The following is a 14,014-nucleotide window of genomic DNA, read 5'->3' on the forward strand; positions in this document are numbered from 1 at the left end:
CATCATTTTTTGGCATAAGTCACTTGAAAACACATTGCATGCTGTTTATTGCCATACGCACGACGTAATGGTGAAAGAGCGCAGGACAGAGGAGTACCTCGCAGCTCACGTGCTGCCCCCGACCTCGAAGCGGCGCCAGTCGCGATCGCCATACCCGGGGCGCTTTGCATCGCCCAGGCGACCCTCAATCTCTGGTCAGTTCAGACGCACGTCCCCTCACCGGGAAAACCGAAGACGGCGTCCTCCGGGAGCAGGGGGGCCGCCACTGCACAGAGTCAACAGCCTCCACGCGACGATTCGAAGCTACGGCCCGGGTGGTGACGACCCGATCCGGCGACCTCACCGTCATGCTGCGAACGATTAGTTTCTGGGGAAAATTTTGGTAACCGCCGACAGTTATGAAGTTACCGCACTCGTCGATACCGGTGCTGATTTTTCTGTATTGAGCAGTCAGCTCGCCATGACTCTCCGTAAGGTTCTGACGCCTTGGTGTGGACCCGTGATCCGCATTGCCGGTGGCCGTGGAGTGACGCCGATCCGCGTCTGCACCTGCCGCATCGAAATCCGCGGTCTTACTTTCATTGGCTCTTTTGCCGTATTACGTGACTGTTACCAAGACCTGATTCTGGGCATGGATTTGCTTCAAGAGTATGGTGCGGTTATCGATCTTCCGGAGCTCATGGTGCATTTTTCCGCCCAGCGAGCCGTTGACACCAACACCTAACCCAGCAGAGTAATGATGCGCCGATGTGACGACCACATAACGATCCCTCCGCTAGCCAGCAAGTTCGTCAGAGTCGAGTGTAATGACAGCACCAGCATTCTTGGCATCGCTGAAGCGAACATGTCGCTGCTACCCACATGGCAACTTTGTGTAGCTGGAGGCCTAGTAGAACTTGCCAACGGTCGCACCGAAATCAACTTTACCCGTGAACCGCAACATTTAACGAATACAGAGGCCGTCGCTTTTTTTTTAGGAGCTTGGAGAGTGTACCAGGCAATGCTCTTTGTCCACGACGTCAGACCTCGAAGAGGGGACGGCTACAGCCATTCCGACCGACGTAAACCCGCACGTCTCGGCCAGTCAGAAACGTTACGTAGAAAACCTCATCTCTTCGTTCCGCGACTGTTTTGCATGAACTTCCAAGGTGCGACAGACGCTACTTACCAAACACCGAATTATCGTTGCTGACGACCAAAGACCACTATGTCAGCGCCCTTATCTGGTGCCTTCAACAGAACACAAATGCTCCAGGATGGCGTCATAGAACCGTCCACGAGACCCTGGGCATCGCCTGTTGTCCTCGTCACGAAGAAAGATGGCACCCTCAGATTCTGGGTGGATTGCAGGCCCCTCAATAACGTCACGAAAAAGGATATGTACCCTCTGTCACGCATTGATGACTCCCTAGACAGCCTGCGCCATGCCACGCGCTTTCCTCCCTTGACCTCCGCAGTGGATATTGGCAAATAGAGGTAGACAAACACGACCGAGAGAAGACCGCCTTTATTACGACTGACGGCTTATACGCGTTTAAGGTGCCCCCTCTTGGCTTGTTCTCGGCACCTGCCACATTCCAACGAATGATGGACACCGTGCTGTCTGGCCTGAAGTGGCAGTCGTGCCTCGTATATCTCCAAGATATCGTGATCTTCTCCGACACGTTCGATGAACACCTGAAACGTTTTCGCGCTGTTTTTGAGGCCATACGTTCCGCTGGTCTTTCTCTCAAACCAGAAAAAGGTCACTTTTCGTTTCATGAGCTGATGTTTCTTGGCGACACTGTCAGGGCTCGAGGCGTTAGTCCAGACCCCGAAAAGACGGCCGCCGTAGCTGCCTTCCCCAAGCCCACCGACAAACGGAGCCTGCGTCGGTTTTTGGGCCTCTACGCGTACAATCGCCGGTTTGTTCATAATTTCTCCACGCTAGCTGAGCCTCTGACCCGCCCGACGTAAGACGCTGAACCTTTCTTTTGTGGGTAGGACCAGAAAAAAGCCTTCACAGAACTTGTGCCGTCTCCAATCTGTGCCACTTCGGCCAGCGCCATCTGGTTGTCGAACCTTGTCTCCCAGCGCGTGGCCGAGCAACTTCTTTGTCTTAAACGAGGTCGACGGTGCGGCAAGCCTCGCCCTAGAAAATGGCTGTGCTTGCCGCTTCATGCTGCGTTTGTCGGTGACAATATGTACAATGTTAAGAACCTGGAAAAAAATTATTTCGAAACAGTCTACAACCAGCAAATATTTTACGTTACCCACTAACAATGTTATAGTATTAGCTTAATTGCTGCGCACATTCACACCGGAGATTATTGAAGCTCGTACACCGCAGCTTTAGTCTAGTGGTTTCGCATCCGGGAGGTACGGGGTTCGGTCCCAGTGCGTCGGGTACCCACCGGTGAAACAATGGGTACAAGCTTTCCGTCGACTCGTGCTCGTCTCCTTTAGAGTGAAATGGTTGGAGATTGGGACCTTGACTCCAGATTGAGAAGTAGAAAAATACCTTGCGCCATAGCGCTGTTTGGCCCCAGATGCCGTTGCTCCATAAAAAATCACAATCAACATCATTAATTGAAGCCGTCAGTTGTAAACTTCCGCACTTTCATGTTATGTCAGATAGCGATTCCATGAGTACTTTTAGCCACAAAACCAGCCGAGCGTTCGGAATTGGGTTCGCATGCCCAAGTGCCCAACTTCCCTTGATTTTAGACTGACTCACGCAGGGATAGATGTTGATGTTTGCCGCATGAAAATTGTAATACAGATCGTCACTGCCTGGTTATGGCCATCTTGTGGATATGTGCCGTTTTATAAGGCCAACAACAACAAGAGGTTGGCAGTTAAGCACGCGGCATATTAGCGTGCGGGTATGGCTTTATGGCCTAATGCAGCGGTCACTGAAATTGATGTTTGTGCTGCCGCGTGTTTGAATCACGTTCGTGTCTGTAAGGACGTTGATGAGGAAAGAAATATAAGAGGGGAGATTACTTGGGAGAAGAAATCGCTTTGCACCCTTTAACTGACGGGAAGAGACTAGGGGATAAAAAGGGAGATAAAAGGGACAAAACTGGATGGGACACATAAGTTCCAAATTAATGGTATTACTACGTAGCGTTAATGAATTAGTGCCCATATAAGCGTTAGTGATCACTCTGCGCTGTGCATTCGTAGATCGCTGGGAGTCCTCCCTTCATTCATCGCTAAACGGTCAAACTACGCGCCATTCCCATTGCAGGTGCTGCCACCGGTGGGGTTTGTTGCTTATCCGGGGTGACCTCCGCGACCAATGGATAATTTAATTCCCACCTGCCACGGTAGGCAGTTTCCTCACAATCTGGTGGGCAAGTAGTAAGGACTAGGTCACCTCACATAGGTTGTCCAACTGGCTGATAGATCGATCCTCTGGGAGTTTTTCGCGGATATTTCACTCAAAGGCAACGTGTTAAAATTTGTCAGCCGGCTTAAAGCAAATGGGAAAGTCGTAGCCTATTGTGCAAGGCCGATGATCTTAAAAAATCGAGCAGCGTCTGCATGCCCTCACCGCCGCCGATCGCCATGACCGCCGTCCGAGAGTCTTTGCTTTCGTCAGCGCGAGTGCGTCAAGATGCTCCAGCGGACAGCAAATACTCTTTCGGCACTGTACGCGCGACATTAACAATGCGCCCCATGGTCAAGTCGTGCCTGCAGATAGCACATGCAGGGTTAGCAGCCATACCGACAGCAAACGAGTACTATGCCGCTAATGCGGCATCAAGCCATAGGCCACGCAGGCAAGTTCTTCCACTTCCTAGTAATTCGGGTGCAAGACGGAGCTTCAGTTCAGGCTGCAGGCCTCGAAAACTGTCCGTCATTCTACAAGACAAGCGTGACATTCCACGCAAGTTTTCAAAGCCTTCCCGTTGCATACACTCGTGGTCGTTGCATAAGCGACCACGATGGAGACGACGCTGCAACAACGGGCCTGCCAGTACAACCGGGACATCAACAGCATGGTGCCCGAAGGCTTTTCGTCGTGTCTCGGAGGCAGTGCAGACACCTTGCGCGAACTAATTCGCTCAGTTGTCCGGGAGGAACTAAAACGGATCGATCTGCCCCAGGTTGCGCCTGCGCCGCTGGCAACGCTGACCGAAGTCGTCAGGGACGAGGTGCGACAGGTTGCGCAGGCACCTCCTGTCCCCGAAGCGCCGCCCCGGTTCGATGACAGACCCACGTAGGCATCCGTTGTACGTCGCACGACTGGCTACGGTCCCATTACCGCAACACCTGGCGTGAGCATCATCGGCACATGTCACGCAAACGTGCCTGGCTACGGTATGACCCCGACGACCCCCGTGAGTAACATCGCTGCATATTCCGCAACCGCATCTGCTACAGCTGGGCCCCGCCCTCGCAAGTCGGATTTGTGGCGTAAACCGGACCGCAGGTCTCTCTCCTACCACTGTGGGGAGCCCGGTCACCTCTACCTAGCATGTCCGTACCGCTAAGTGGGCCTTCGCGGTTTCCATCCCGACGCACCCTGCCCTCAGAACGGCGAACGACCGCATGAGATTGCGCAGCATCTATGGGCACGCCAGAACCCTGCCTACTCTGGAAGGCGCGAGTCCCGTTCCCCTTCGCCTCTCCGTTATCGCTCTTCCAGCCCTGGCCGCCAGAATAGCCAACTTGAACAAGACGAAGGACGAAGCAAGAAGACTCGTCTGTGTAGTCTTGCTTCGTCCTTCGTCTTGTTGGCGCTGTACCCCGCACGATGAATTATTACGAACTCGCCCAGCTATCCGTCTTTCTTGAATGTATTTCTGTTGCACTGGGCCCTTTTCCGTGTTTCAGCGCTCGTCTGTGTAGTCTTGTTGCTCCGTCCTTCATCTTGTTCGCGCTGTACCCCCCACGATGTCTTCATAAGACACACAACAAAGAGCAGCTTGTAAGTGTTGGAGGGCTGCTTACTTGTGTCGTAGCATCCGGACCATATTGCCTAAAAGCACAACCTGTGGCCTGGGAACTTTTGACCAACCCTGTACATGAGTTTATGTATAATATGTTGGAATCCCTGTAGCAAGCTTGTCTCAAAAATTAGCAGCATGCGCACAAGCAATCGCATGGCATCATCCGGAGCGTTGTACGACTAACAGTTGTGTCACGATTTTGACACCAAAGTCAGCAAAACTGGCGCCTTATGGAGGTCCGCCAGTTATGCCGTACTAGCAAGTGGTGAGTCAGAGGCAGTGAGGCGGGGGCGGGAGGGATGTTGCTGCTGCTGATATCTGCAATCGCCGCTTCAGTGGCTAGACTACGGCTGTTGCGATGCCGTATTTTTGGGACCATCTATTAGCCTCAGCAAGCACGGTCGTCCACGGAGTATCGTCTTATGGCGCTGGTAAGGTCTTGACCCCTTCGCCTTAAGAAGACCAGCTTACCGTGAATCAGCCTCCGAAACGGCGATGGGCTGTGCACGCCTAGAAGCTGATGCGTGGCTGATAGCTGCTCTCATCGCAGGCTGGCGCGAAGATGACAAAACTAAAACTGAAGTCAGCCAGCGCCACTTTTTTCTGTTAGCGGGGCAATGTCAATGACATCTTTCTTGCGCGCACATAAGGAGTGCAAGGACAGTGCGACACCGCGAAATCGGCCCTTCGACAAGGCTATTTGAAGATCGTTTCCTGCGCCCGTCATACCTCCAACACGGCTTACAGTCAGAAGCCGGTCCAAATAATGCCGTGTGAAACCAGCGGCATCCGAAGTAATGAACTTCCGCCGTTATAACTTGGATGGGAGTAGGTAGGCGCCACGACATAAAGCTAATTATTCAAATTTCCGAATTCCTTATGGTTGTGTGAAAGAGGCCTTGCTGAAATTCGAAGTTCTTCGGCTTTCAAGGAAGGGAAAACTTTGTTTACACTAATGGGTTTTCCTGCGGGTTGGGGGCATCTTCAGAGACGTCTTGGTTCTATCCCCAGGAGCCTTCTCTGTGGAAGTCGTCCGCCTCTAATAAGTGGTCGGTTGCCCTCAGTCCAGGGCTCCGCTGGCCACTGCCGCCCGTTGAGCTCGCTGTACCAGACCTTGTTGGTCTTCGCAGCGGTCGCTGGACAGCAGAGTCTCCCACTGCTCCGCACTCGGGTTTTGTATTTTGGGGACCACGTCTATGTTTTTGCAGGCCCATGTGATGTGGTATAGTGTAGGTTTTTCGTCGCACCAGGGACATTTCTTCGTGTATATCGTAGGGTGCATTTTGTTTAGTATATGTAGGTTTGGGAAAGAGCCTGTTTGTAATTGTCTCCAAGTGACAGCTTCCTCTCTGCTGAGAGATTTGTGCGGTGGGGGATATTGCATTCTTCTGCCTCCATAGTTTTGTAGTATGACCGAGTATTCCCTAGGTGCTGGCGCGAGTTCTGCGGCCTCGTCGGAAGCTCGGAAAGTAATGTATCCTCGAGCTATCCTGTCGGCCTCTCGGTTCCCTGCCACCCCCGTGTGCCCCGGTACCCACACAATTTTGTGTCGGATCTTGTCGTTTTGTTCTTCCCGGTTTTTAATTCTGTCACTCGCTGCGAGGAGTATACGGAGCACGTGACGACCTATCCTGCCATTCATGTAATTTCGGCAGGCTGTTTGAGAGTCCGTAAGTATTGTTAGTGACCGCCCGGTTCTATAGCCCTCCGCCACCGCTAGAACAACGGCTACTTCCTCGGACTCTGCAGCTGTGCAGCCTTGGAGAGACGCGCTGGTCATTTTGCGTAAAGACGAATCGACCACCGCCGCTACAGCGATTTTGGTATCTCCTCCTCTCCAAGACGCGTCTGTATACACGGTCGTGGCTTGAGGAGCGTATGTTTTCTCGATGAATTCGGCCCTCGCTTCTCTTCTGCCTCGATGGAGGTTGGAATCCATGTTTTGTGGTATTGGCGCTACCTTGAGGGTCTTGCGAAGCTCGTCGGGGATCGTTGCCGTCCTCGACATTTCTCGCATCTGCTCGCGGTATCCGAGCCTCTGCAGGAGCGCTCTTCCTGTCGTTGTTTGCAACAGCCTGAGTTTTTGCGACTCAATCTGCGCCTCACGTAGCTCCTCAAAGGTGTTGTGTAATCCCAGGGCCATGAGTTTTTCTGTAGACGTGTTGCTTGGTAGTCGGAGCGCTGTCTTATACGCTTTGCGTAGCAGGGCATCCGCTTGTTGTATTTCATTTTTGTTGAGGCACTGGTAGGGTAGGCTGTACGTGATTCGACTAACTACTAGGCTTCTGACTAATTGTAGTGTGTCTTCTTCACGCCTGCCATGTCGCCTGTTGGTGATGCGGGTGATCATGCGTGCGACTTGTAGCGTTGTTGCTTTCAGTAGGGTAAAAGTGTGAGTACTGCGCTGGTTGGATTGAACCCACATGCCCAAAATTCTTATTGTTGTCTTTTCGGGTATGGGCGTCCCTTCTAGGTAGACGTTGAGTTTTAGGTCCTCGTTGATTGGGACGGTCCGGTTTTGCTTGCCTCTCCAGACTCTCAGCAGTTCCGATTTCTCGGTCGAACATGCGAATCCTCTTTCTGCGAGGTATTGCTCTACACAAGAGGCCGCTTGCTGTAGCCTTTCTTCCTTCTCTCCGAGACAGCCCGTGTTTGTCCAGGCTGTTATATCGTCAGCATACATTGCATGCCTGATACCTTCGATGTTCTCTAGTTTTCGAGCTAGGCCTATCATAGCTATGTTGAAGAGTAGGGGTGAGATAACTGACCCTTGAGGTGTTCCTTTGTTTGGAGTGCGAATTTTTTCCGATCGAAGGTCTCCTATGCCGATGGTGGCAGTTCTATCGGACAGGAAGGCTTTGACGAAGCCGTGGATTCTGCGTCCGCAATCCAGGTTGTCTAGGCCCGTAAGGATCGCTTCGTGGCTGACGTTATCGAATGCCCCCTTGATGTCCAGGGCCATTATGACATTTTCTCCCGTCCGAGGTGCGTTTCGCAGGACATCTTCTTGTATTTAGAGGAGAACGTCCTGCGTCGAGAGCTTCGCTCTGAAGCCGAACATGGTATGTGGTACATAGTCGTTGTCTTCAATGTAATTTTGCAGTCTGAAAGTTACAACCAGTTCGTAAAGCTTGCCAAGGCACGACGTGAGTGATATAAGCCTGAGGTTTTCAATTTGTAGCTTTTTACCAGGTTTAGGTATCATTATTACTTCGGCGTGTTTCCAATCTTCGGGAACCGTATCCGCCTCCCAATGTTTGTTAAGAAAGGTGACGAGCTCTTGTATGAGGTCGTCGCTCAGGTTGCGGATTAGGGCGTTGTCGATTCTGTCCGCTCCGGCTGCCGTGTTTCTGGTGGTGTTTCTTATGGCCGCGTAAACGTCTTCCACAGTTATGGGGCGGTCGAGTTTCTCGTGTTCGGCTCCTCGATACGTTCCTTGGTATCGCGGGGGGTTGTGATCGCCGAAACATTTTTCTCGTGCCTTCTCCAGTAGGGCGATGTCTGATCCCTCGAAGGAGTGGATGAACCGGTGGATGGCTTTATTGTTTTCTGATTTTATTTTCCTCGGATCGATTAGTGCTCTTAAGAGAGTCCAGGTTCTTGCCGTGCCTAGAGTTCCCCTAAGTGAGTCGCTGAGTTGTTCCCAATTTTGTTTCGCGAGGTGCATCGCGTATTCTTCCGCCTTTGCCGTAATTTCTGCTATCTTTAGTTTTAGTTTCCTGTTGTGTTTTTGCTTCCGCCATCTTTTGGTGAGACTGCGTCTCGCTTCCCATAGTCTGAGGAGGTGGGCGTCTACTTCAGGCGTTGCTGTCGTTCTCCTTAGACTTTTTGTGCATCGTTGTCGCGTTTCTCTCAGCATGCCGCTCCATTCCTCCAGTGATTGGATACCGCCTTCAGATTTGTTGCAAGCCCCGCTAAACGCGTTCCAGTCAGTAATTTTCGCCTGTCCAACTGGCGTCTTATGGTGTCGGATGCTATTCGTGTCCGGAGGATAAAGTGATCGCTGCCTAGATTTTCCATCATGTTTTCCCACTGTGACTCCCCCCTGCTGTTCCTTACGAAGGTGAGGTCCGGGCATGTGTCCGTGCTCACGCTATTCCCGATTCTCGTGGGGGTCACAGGATCTGTGATTAGACTGCAGCCAAAGTATTCCGCTACTTCCACTAATGTTCGCCGCCGCGGTGGCTCAGCGGTTATGGTGCTCGGCTGCTGACCCGAAAGACGCGGGTTCGATCCCGGCCGCGGCGGCTAGAATTTCTTTGGAGGAGAAATTCTAGAGGCCCGTGTACTGTGCGATGTCAGTGCACGTTAAAGAACCCCAGGTGGTCGAAATTTCCGGAGCCCTTCACTACGGCGTCTCTCATAGCCTTAGTCGCTTTGGGACGTTAAACCCCATAAACCAAACCAAACCATCCACTAATGTTCTTCCCTTGATGTCTTGTTTCTGGTATCCCCAACTCCTGTCCATGGCGTTGAAACCTCTTACGATGATGAGTGCATTTTCTTTGGCCAGCTTGTGCGCTCCATAAAACAGTTCGAAGAGTTTGACTTTTCTTTGTCTCGGCGGGCTGTACACGTTCAGTAAGAACGTGCTGCGTCCCTTTCGCTTTTTCGGAATAAGTTCAACAAGCGCGTGTTCAACGTCGGTGTCGGCGATGGTATCGTGCCTGATGGCGGTAATGGTTTTGCTGACTAGGACGGCCGCTTTACCTTCGTTTTGACTCTCGTAAACCTCGTAACCTTGTAAGGTCGGCTTGATTCCGGTCTCTTGGAGCGCAATTACATCAGGATGTGTGAGTTGTGTGTTTATATATTGTTTTAAGAGGGCCTGCTTTTTGCGGTAGCCTCTGCAGTTCCATTGCCAAATATCGAAGTATTCTTGTTCTTGCCGATACGTATTGATCATGTTTACGCGTTACTGCTGTTGCCTTGTTCGCTTGCGAAAGCTGTCAGCGCTGGACGGTTGTACGTCCTTTCCCTAATGTTTTCGGTATGTTTTTGTTTTCGAAAAGCGCTTCTGATCTCTGAGATTTGCCCTTGGAATTGTACTTGCATCTGTTGCATTTGCGATTGGATTTGCTGCATCATATCCTGCATCATCTGCTGCATCATCCGTTGCATTCGTGTTTCAAGGTCTCCTTCATTCGATGCCTGTGGTTGTCGTTTTGGAAGGGCTCTAGTCGTGTCGAGTTCCCGCTGTTGTTCCTTTAGTGTTTTTGTGAGTTCCTCAACTTTGCGTTCGAGCTCGTTTTGTTTGATTCGAGCGAGTTCTAGCTCGCGTCTCAGCGCATCGCTGTTCGCGTCCTTCGGTTCTGTGACGCGACTTTGTTGTTTGTGTTGTTTATGTCACTACCCTTTCCTACTGAGTGCGAAGCAGTGGTAGAAGCCCAGCTCACCTTGCCGCCGCTTGTTTGGGAAAGCTTCTTCTTTTTCTTTTTCTCTTGCTTCTCCCCGTCCTGTGGGCCAGCTGGTGGTAGAGGCGGGAAGGAGTTGGACCTCTATCGGCTCCTCGATGTCTCTCCCTCTGAGCTGAGTCATCGCTTGGGTGGTCGCCCGCGTTGGTCGCACCGTCCTCTTCCTCCTATGGGTTTTGGCCTTGCTTTTTTCAATCTCTCTCGGCACTCCTTGGATCCGGTCTGGTGTGCCTCGCCACAGATTATGCACTTGGGCGCGCACTCGTGGTCGTCGGGCGGGTTTGAAACTCCGCACAGTCCGCACACAATAATATTCGGTGTGGCGCACACGTCGGAGCGGTGTCCTTGCTGGAAGCAGACGTAACACACTTGCCTAGTGGGGCGGTACTCGTAGCCTGGTACTTCTCCTCCGTAATATATGACGAATTTCGGCAAGACCGGGCCGTCGAACGTGAGCACTGCCGTCTTGGATTTTCCGAGCATCCTTGCCTGAAGTATGGTCACTCCTTGAGTTCTGACTCGTAAGCGTGCTTTGAGTTCTTCAGGAGGGATACCTGGGTCTACAACGTGAATCACGCCGCGCAGGACGTCTTCCCCTTATAAAAATGGTCTATAGACTTTCTATAGACTCTATAGCCATCCTATAGACTTTTCCTTTTGTCTATAGACAGTCTATAGAAAATTTATGGACTAAAGTCTATAGCTGCTTCAATTCCTTTTGTCTATAGACGGTCTATAGACTCTCTATAGACTAAGGTCTATAGCCGCCTCAATTTCCCTTCGTCTATAGACTGTCTATAGACCCTCTATAGACTAAGGTCTATAGCTGCCTCAATTTCCTTTCGTCTATAGACTGTCTATAGACTCTCTATAGACTAAGGTCTATAGCTGCCTCAATATCCTTTTGTCTATAGACTGTCTATAGACACTTTATAGACAAAAGTCTATAGCTAGCTCAAATTTCCTTTTGTCTATAGACTGTCTATAGACACTTTATAGACTAATGTCTACAGCTGGCTCAATTTCCTTTTGTCTATAGACGGTCTATAGACTCTCTATAGACTGAAATCTATAACTACCACCATTTCCTTTCGCCTATAGACGGTCTATAGACTCGCTATAGACTAAGGTCTATAGGCGCCTCAATTTCCTTTTGTCTATAGACTGTCTATAGAATAAAGTCTATAATTGCTTCAATTGCCTTTCGTCTATAGACGGTCTATAGACTCGCTATAGGCTAAGGTCTATAGCCGCCTCAATTTTCTTTTGTCTATAGACTGTCTATAGACTAAAGTCTATAATTGCTTCAATTTCCTTTCGTCTATAGATGGTCTATAGACTCGCTATAGACTAAGGTCTATAGCTGCCTCAATTTCCTTTTCTCTATAGACTGTCTATAGACTAAAGTCTATAACTACTTCAGTTTCCTTTCGTCTATAGACGGTCTATAGACTAAGGTCTATAGCTGCCACAATTTCTTTTCGTCTATAGACGGTCTATAGACTCTCTATAGACTACGGTCTATAGCTGCTTCAATTTCCTTTCGTCTATAAACGGTCTATAGACTCTCTATAGACTACAGTCTACAACTACCTCAATTTCCTTTCGTCTATAGACTGTACACTATAGATAGTCTACTGCCTATAGGCCAGTCTATAACAATCGTAATTTTATCTAACAATGTTCGATACACTGACTTTCGACTCAGTCCAGAACAATGCCAATTTCTTTTTGCACTGCATGTTGAGGGGACCTGCATCTAGTGGCCGCCAATATGTCGGGAGTGCCGCACCTCCTTCGCTATTACGGAAATTAAAAAGTATTGCGTAAGGCCATTACAACACCCTCCTGTACATTGTTTTCAGGAGCATTGACAAGCTCCATTTCGTTATACCGTGATGTATATTGTCAATACAATTAGATATTTAATACTAACAAGTAAGCCGAGGAAAGGCAGCCGTTCTTGAAGTAAGGGCGCCCGCAAACTGTACTACATCGAACGAATACGCTGTCCCTTAAAGGAATCGCTCTACACAATTCCATTCCATCTTTCGATCGTTACTGTCCAACGCGCTGAAATCAGAAACATTTCATCAACAGTTCTATATTTCCCTTTAAAACGTCGTTAAAATAAAGGGGGAAATACGGATGTGAGAATTCAAGGAAGCGCCCATCCCTTAGAAACATCTTAGATTAATCTCAAAGAGCCTGGTCGTCTGTGCGATTAACATCTGCCATTTCTACCTTTGCAGTTTGTATTCACGTGAATAAGTGCTGCGACGCAACAATCACAAAGCCAGTATTTTTTCGTTCCTACCCTTGCACCTGTTGCTTCGGAGCCGATGACACGCTGATGTGGCGCATATAAGTTTTCTAAACACGAACACGCGCAAAAAAGACGTTATGCTATGCACACTTATAATTATTGAGAATTGTACCACACACTATTCGGTGGGAGATGCGGCGCGTATACCGACAAGAAGTTAGATTTCGGTTCTGTTTTCACGAAAACAATAATATTTTTAGAGGGTAAGCGAAGAATTTAAGCTTATAAACCAATTGCCTTCTGTGGTCTTGGATATCAGATCAAGCTGCATACGGCAAGAGTGCGAGCGATAAAGATACGACCGTGAAATGGGTTTCTGTTTCAAGTTTTACCCATTTTACCGCGAGACGGCGGAAAATCATTCGGGCTGCAAACAACCCTGTGCGTGGCTGCATCAATGGCGTTGGCGTATTTTTCTCGGATTACGTTTTCTTCAAAATCCAGCTTCATCGTCCGCTTACGGTAAGTCTACACGTTTATATTTTATTCATTTGGTCTCCTAAACCACTCTAAGCAGAGCTGTGTGTGCAGAACAGATTATGTGCGCAGTTACAAACGTCCTGTCTTCGTTTCTAAGGCGGAAGCCATCGGTTTCTCGACTAATGCCGCTTATCTCTGTCCCGCTGTCTTTACTAACGCGCGGAAAGGCAGTCTGTGCGATGCCCTTGATAAGCCGCTCCTCGCGAGCTGTCTACTAGATTTTTCGTGTTTCAAGGTAGATGCGCGGCCAGAAATGTCGTTTAGCCTGTGAATGACGGCCGAAATGGAACTGTGTGTTAGCGCTGTGTGAGCTCAATTTACTTCGCACCTCCTAAAACGTACTTACATACAGTCTCGTTCAGTGGTGGATTACATTTATTTTCTCATCTTTGTGTTATCGCCTGTCTGGACCATGGAGTGCTGTTCTTTTTGAGGTGTGCAGTGCTTGCTACGTATGGACGCTCGCTCGGTGCGCGTCGTGGACGCCGACGTTTCAGCAAAGGTGTCTTGTAACGCTATAGACTGGAGCGCGAGACGTTTGTCAAAGGTGTATTCAAGCAGCGCTGGAGGAATGCTTGTAGTGTGATGGGTGAATAAAATTCGTTGCCGGCGCGAATGTCCGGCGTGCTCAAACACCGCGAAGAACCCACGAGCTCCATCCCATCTCCCCTCCGTTGCACACGTATGGATTCGTCCGTGTCTGTCATCAGAGCCGTTGGCCGCCGCCGCTGGCTTGCGGGCACTTCACTTTGAAAGCTGGGTAAAGGTCGGCTCGACAAGAGGTGGCTTACATTTCGTTCCGAGTGGTTCGTTCATGAATCCCGCTCACGCGTGAGAGATTTCTAGAATACCAT

The 14,014-nt window shown here is 50.0% G+C and overlaps 1 protein-coding gene across 1 annotated transcript in view; it reads left to right on the forward strand.

Moving 5' to 3' along the window:
• LOC149370472 (apical endosomal glycoprotein-like) overlaps positions 1-14,014 on the forward strand; it is a 71,217-nt gene that overhangs the window by 26,641 nt on the left and 30,562 nt on the right. The window lies entirely within an intron of this gene.

Source organism: Amblyomma mixtum, chromosome 1, assembly GCF_055824585.1.
Source record: "Amblyomma mixtum isolate Tamu chromosome 1, ASM5582458v1, whole genome shotgun sequence".
In the NCBI taxonomy this organism is placed as follows: Eukaryota; Metazoa; Arthropoda; class Arachnida; order Ixodida; family Ixodidae; genus Amblyomma; species Amblyomma mixtum.